Source organism: Macrobrachium rosenbergii, chromosome 17 (genome assembly GCF_040412425.1).
Source record: "Macrobrachium rosenbergii isolate ZJJX-2024 chromosome 17, ASM4041242v1, whole genome shotgun sequence".
In the NCBI taxonomy this organism is placed as follows: domain Eukaryota; kingdom Metazoa; phylum Arthropoda; class Malacostraca; order Decapoda; family Palaemonidae; genus Macrobrachium; species Macrobrachium rosenbergii.
In genome coordinates, this window is record NC_089757.1 from 32325755 (window position 1) to 32333264 (window position 7510).

Genomic DNA, 7510 nt, shown 5'->3' on the forward strand with positions numbered 1-7510 from the left:
ATGAAGAAAGATGGCATCGGCTTGAGATGGTGGAGTTCCCGTGATAGTTATTCTTAGGGAAGTGTGGAGGGATATGGCATGGGGTTCTAAGGACTCATTGGCCCTCCCTCCTCCCCCCTTCTCCCCCTCCCCTAGGCCCTCCCACCCATCCCAGCGACTCCTCCACTCAGCAGTGGGCGTCAGGGGTTCCATTATTTGAATTATACTCTTTTTCGTCTTCTTCTTCTTCTTCTTCTTACCGATGCATTCCCATTTGCGAGACGGCCTCGTTTCAGGATAGAAGGATGAGCAGGAGATAGAGACGTCTGGGAGAGATACAAAGTCAAAGGGATGTACAGGGAGGGAGGCATTCGCGTCCTCTCTCCATTGTGTTTGATGTCCGAGGAATCAAGCCGTTTCGCGGCGAGCATAAAAGTTTCCCGAGTAAGAAGATGATTTCCACATGAGTAAACTCCTTAGTTATTCTGTTTCCACGTGAGTGAACTCCTTAGTAATTCTCTATTTTCACGTGAGTGGAGTCCAAGTAATTTTCTATTTTCACGTGAGTGGAGTCCAAGTAATTCTCTATTTTCACGTGAGTAAACTCCTTAGTAATTCTCTATTTTCACGTGATTGGAGTCCAAGTCATTCTCTATTTTCACGTGAGTAAGCTCCTTCGTAATTATCTATTTTCACGTGAGTAAACTCCTTCGTAATTCTCTATTTTCACGTGAGCGGAGTTCAAGTCATTCTCTATTTTCACGTGAGTAAGCTTCGTAATTCTCTATTTTCACGTGAGTAAACTCCTTAGTAATTCTCTATTTTCATGTGAGTGGAGTCCAAGTAATTCTCCATTTTCACGTGAGTAAACTCCTTAGTAATTCTCTATTTTCACGTGAGTAAAGTCCTTAGCAATTCTCTATTTTCACGTGAGTAAACTCCTTTGTAAGTAATTCTTGACACTCACAGGAGGAGAGTTCCCAGTACTTCTCGATTTTCATGTGAGCAGAATCCTCAATAATTCTCTGTTTTTACGCGAGTAGAGTCCTTAGTAATTTTCTATTTTCACGTGAGTAGAGTCCTTAGTAATTCTCGATTTTCACCTGAGTAAAGTCTTTAGTGTTTCTCGATTTTCGCTTGAATAAACTCCTAAGTAATTCTCGATTTTCACGTGAATAGAGTCCTTAGCAATTATCTATTTCCACGTGAGTAAAGACCTCATTAATTCCCATCTAATTAATAAATATTATAAAGCACAATTACACGTATATTATTGCTTTCACTAAAACGAAATTATTATCCCCAATCAAGTAAAAGGCGAAATTTATCTCGGGTGAAGGAAGGTTAATAATAATAATAATAATAATAATAATAATGATAATAATAATAATAATAATAATAATAATAATAATAATAATAATAATAATAATAATAATAAAAACTAAGCATGAGAAAACCAAAAGCTACTGAAAGTCCCATAGAACAACATAGTTGCAACATATCCGAGTATGTTGGTATATGTTACGCACATTAATCAATAACGAAATATTAACCTTACCTGATTACAATCATAGTTAAATTCGAGCTGAATATATAACACTAAGAAGCTTAAAGTGAAATTAATAATAACGAAAAGCTGATAAACCATTAATGGAAAAAAAGATTTGACAAACAATAACTTAACATTAATGAAAAGGTTCTACTACCAGAAAAACAAACCACAAATACATTTAGTGATAAGATGCTTAGTCTAAACTTTCCCTAGGATATTACAATAGTTAATATAATATTAAAGTAGTTAATACAATCACATTCCCCTGTTGGGAAGGTGGTATATAAAATAACCAGCTAAATGCAGTGGTGGGACAAATGATGCAAGTTCTACATCTTTCATAAAATCACGAATAAACTCGAAATGCATTCAGAGTAACGGAGGGAATGTCAACTTGGGACACTACTAAGTACAATAGTTCTTTTACTAAGTACACTAGTTCTTATTAAGTGACCGAGAAAAAACGATAAATTAAATGAAAAATAAAACCTCTGGTGTTAAATCAAAATCGCCTCGTAAGTGATAACTGCACCGGGAAATATCTTATTAAGTAACTGAGAAAAAGGGATAAATTAATGATAAATAAAAGATCTGGTGTTAAATCAAAATCACCTCGTAAGTGATAACTGCACCAGGAAATATCTTATTAAGTAACTGAGAAAAAACGATAAATTAATGACAAATAAAAGTTCTGATGTTAAATCAAAATCGCATCGTAAGTGATAACTACACCGGGAAACAAAATGCAAAACACCATCAATGCTGTGTTATCCGCATGTGACAACATTCCTAACGACAGCAACTGCAGCTGTTCAGAATATATTAATGAAATAAAAGAGAATATTTTCCCTTCGTGACAAGGCATGCAGGTAGACGAAAGGAAGATAATTCAGGAATGTCAGATGACGATGGGCGCGAAAAAGACCACGTTAAAACAAGGCATTCATGCCTGATAACTGACGTTTGAAAACTAATAATTGATTATTACAGAGCTTGACAACAAAATGATTGGTAAACTAGAAAAAATAAATGGAAAATGGCAATTATTCCAAAATAGATAATAAAATGAAGCACACGTGATAACAAAGTAGGTGCTAAACCAGAATATTCATGCCTGATAAGGGCATTCATAAGTTTATTATTACGCAGGGCGATAACAAAATAACTGATAAACCATAAAGAATAAAATGAAGGTGAAGTGGCATCTATTCAAAACAGATAACAACACAAAATGAACAAGATAATAGGAAATACTTAATCATTGCACCAAGTGATAAGAAAATAACCGAAAACCGCCATAAAAAAGGGGAAGATAGTAACTATACAAGCAGATAAGAGGACGAAGCACACAAGATAACAAAGGATCCAAACGGTGAAAGGGGGTTAATAATTCATTATTAAACCGAGTGATAACAAAATAACTGATAAAAATTAATAAAATAAATGGAAAATGGCAACTACTCAAAACAGATACCAAGACGAAATACACAAGATAACAAAATCATTTTTTGAATCGTGCGGTAACAAAATACCTGACAAAGCATAAAAAATAAATGGAAATTGGCAACTACTCCAAAAAAAGATAACAAGAAATACATGACTTTATATAAAAAGCAACAGATAACAAGACGGAATATATAACAATCTACAGTAAAATGCCAGAAGGGGTAAAATAATATCAGGGAGGCAAAGTTTTCTGTACAGCGTTTAATCAAGGTCACCGAAAATAGATCTATCTTTCGGTGGTCTCGGTATAATGCTCTATGAGCCACGGCCCATGAAACTTTAACCACGGCCCGGTGGTGGCCTGTCCTATATCCTTGCCAGATGCACGATTATGGCTAAATTTAACCTTAAATAAAATAGCAACTACTTAGGCTAGCGGGCTGCAATTGGTTATGTTTGATGATTGAAGGGTGGATGATCAACATGCCAATTTTCATCCCTCTAGTCTCAGCCCTCAGATCTTAAAAAGTGCGGACAGAAAAAAGTGCGAACGGACAGACAAAGCCGGCAGAGCAGTTTTCTTTTAAATGAAACAAAAAAAAAAAAAAAGATAACAAGTTTGAATACACGGCAATCTAAAAAATTCCAGAGGGTGTAAAAAAAACCTGGGAAGTATAAGAGACGTCTCCATTCATTCCCTATGCATCGGCAAGAGCAATAAAACACTTATCAGAGAAGTGAATCAGATCAAGAGCCGTAAATTCATGGGAAAAGATGACCTGAATAAAATGCATAATTTTTTTTCTTATTCTCTATCCACGGGGCGACATGGCAGCTGAAGAAGGAGGAGGAGGAGGAGCAGGAGGAGAAGAAGAAGAAGTAAAAGGGGGAGGAGGAGGAGGGGAGGAGGAGGAGGGGGAGAGAAGAAGAAGAAAAAAAGGAGGGAGGAGGAGAGGAGAAGAAGAAGAAGAAGAAGAAGAAGAAGAAGAAGAAGAAGAAGAAGAAGAAGGAGCAGGAGGATGAGACGAACGAGAAGAAGAAGAAGAAGAAGAAGAAGAAGAAGAAGAAGAAGAAGAAGAAGAAGAAGAAGGAGCAGGAGGATGAGACGAACGAGAAGAAGAACAAGAAGAAGGAGAGGAAGCAGACGAAGATAAGAATCCTCCCCCCGAAAGAAAAGAAAAAAAAAAAGGGAGAGAGAGAAATCGTTTCTCGACAGGACGAGGAAAAACAAGGGCCGACAGTCGTAAAAGGGCGACCGGAACGGCTGGGCGAATTAGGGCGATATGTGTCGCGTAGCCATATCCAGAAGACTTTGAAGGGAAAACGAACGGCACTTTGGCATTTCTTATTCATGCCGATTCTCTTCTCCTCCAAGGAAGATATGAGAGAGAGAGAGAGAGAGAGAGAGAGAGAGAGAGAGAGAGAGAATTTTCTGTCCTCGTGTTGATGAATAGTTTCTTCATATTCAAGATAAAAAGTTTATTCACATGAGAGAGAGAGAGAGAGAGAGAGAGAGAGAGAGAGAGAGAGAGAGAGAGAGAGAAATTCTCTGTCTTATTGTTGATGACAAGTTTACTCATATTCAAGAGAGAGAGAGAGAGAGAGAGAGAGAGAGAGAGAGAGAGAGAGAGAGAGAGAGAGAATTTTCTGTCCTCTAGTTGATGAAAATTTTATTCATATTCAAGAGAGAGAGAGAGAGAGAGAGAGAGAGAGAGAGAGAGAGAGAGAGAGAGAGAGAGAGAGAAATTTCTGGACCAGCGTTCTTGAATTAATCGTGGAAGTGTTTATTTCCAATATCACTCAATTTCACCCTAAAACAAATCATGTAGTTACAGGCCACAGAAAGTTTAAAATGAGGCCCTGCGTCATTTTAAGACAGTTAACACTTAGAAAAAAGTATTTCCTTGAAAAATATGGATAAGGTTAATTTCCTCAGCCATCATACACGGAACAAGGTTTGTTTTTTCATCTATAAGTGTGTGTGTGTGTGTGTCTATGTGAGTGTGCTGGCATAAGACAATACATAATCTAAGACAGGCTGACAAGGTATCGATAGACCAAGGCAGCAGAATTCAGGCATAACTTGGCAGATATATTCATTACAGGCCCCTCATGATGTAATTAATTTATGGGAGAAATTCTTCAAAGTTGCCCTGAAAATTATTTCAAATCGCGTACATTACAAATGGTTATTTTCGATCGTTTAAATGCTTCATATATGTGGCATCTTTTTTTTTCATAACCCACGAATTTAGGCCTGATTTACTTAATACACTCTAGAGTAGCTTTTGGAGGAGGTATGCACTCATCAGAGTGCTCTTATTGAAGGTATGTAAATATTCAAAATAGCTTACAATTTTGTACTTGTTAGTACAAAATGCTTTACAATTTTGTACTACCACCAAAAATAGCTATCATAATTCCAAATGTATAAAAAAACACGCGCACGTACACACACAAAAGCACACAGAAAAAAAAAAAAACATCCCGAGGTCTGGAAAATGCAAAATCAGCGACCGCACCGAAATCGAAAAATGTTTATATATATATATATATCGCACAAAAGTAACTCAGTTCGCCCGCCGACGCCATAAAATTTTTTATGAACCTAAAAAGATCTCCCGGAATGAAATTCTCTGTCATTGGAAACTCATTACAGAAAAGAAACAATACGTAAAACTCCTCCGGAAGTTTTATGAATCCATAAAGAGACATTACGGACTTTATCACGATATGAAGGTTGTTGTAGCGAGAAGGGAAATAAAATGAATTAAAAGAAGCATTTTGTGTGTGCGTGTTTTTTCTCAATTATAAGATGATATAGACAATGTAACGGATCGACTTCAGTTCGTGATATTTATGTCTTAAAGATAATGTCAGGTTGATAACTCCACCGTGAAGTAAAAATTACGATAATTAACTTAATAAATCACGTAATTTTTTTCCCAGTTTCATCAACTTACTCAATTTTACCCTAAGTTGGTAAAAGCTTATCACGTAAACACTCTTTGAATGCTTAACCGTCTCTTCATACAAGCATTTTTGTTAAGTCACCTACCAGTTACATAACTTCTTGACTGATTAACCTATCAATTACATAACTTCTTGACTGATTAACCTATCAATTACATAACTTCTTGATTGATTAACCTATCAATTACATAACTTCTTGACTGATTAACCTATCAATTACATAACTTCTTGATTGATTAACCTATCAATTACATAACTTCTTGATTGATTAACCTATCAATTACATAACTTCTTGATTTATTAAACTATCAAATACGTAACTTCTTGATTGATTAACCTATCAGTTACAATTGATTAACCTATCAATTACATAACTTCTTGATTGATTAACCTGTAGATTTCAAAGCTTAAAATGATTTTCTTTTGTTTGACTTATAATAATATCAAATCTAGGACAGACAAAATATTGTTACTAAATTTTGAGACAGGTTATGATCAAACTAATGATAATTGTAAGGTGAGAGAAGAAGGGAGTCAGAATAAGTGAGGCAAGGAATGAAGCAGCTATGTGCATGCAAAACGTTGGGAATAAATTTGGAGTGTCTATGGAACCCAAGGTGGGAATGAATGAGGGGACTGTTGAGCCAACTCACCTTTATGGGAGTAAAGTGTGGATATTGGATGTTAGTGAGGGAAAAACAGTCAGAAGTAACTGACATGAATTGCTTTGCACTGTTATGCGGCATAGGAAGGGTAAGAAATTTGGAGATAGGTAGGCACAATGAAAGGTTGTTGCAGAATGAGGGTGTTTTGAGGTCATTCATGTTATGAGGAATAAATAGAGTAGGACGGGCTGGTGAATAGACAGAGCTGGACAGACTGGTGAATAGAGTGTACAGGCTAATTTGGAATTGTCAGGAAGAAGGAAGATAGGGAGACTTCGGAAATGCTGGACATATGGAGAAAAATGAGACTGAGAAGGAACACCCTCAATATCTATGGGTCATGAGATTGTGTAAAACTGAACTGAATATTACAGGGTATATAAAGGGGTTTTATGTACTGCCAATGATCATTTTTCACGGGCCTATAAAGCGTCTTAGGTTACGGAAGTTTTCTGCACAGGGGTTCACCCACAATGCATCATTCAAAATTTGAGTGTGACAGTGCCCCAAATCTTGTGTTTCTCTATGACCACCCTTATTAGGAAAAACAGCTTGATGTTGAAAAAAGCTTCACATGTAACATGTACTTGCTTTAATAATTTTCATCAAGCCCTTCGTTGGCTGAGTCGATTGAGCTTCAGACTGTTACTCAATGGGCCGGAGTTCAATTCCTCCGGCCGGCTGATGAAGAGTTAGAGGAATTTATTTCTGGTGATAGAAATTCATTTCTCGCTATAATGTGGTTCGGATTCCACAATAAGCTGTAGGTCCCGTTGCTAAGTAACCAATTGGTTCTTAGCCACGTAAAATAGGTCTAATCCTTCGGGCCAGCCCTAGGAGAGCTATTAATCAGCTCATTGGTCTGGTAAAACTAAGGTATACTTTAACTTAATAA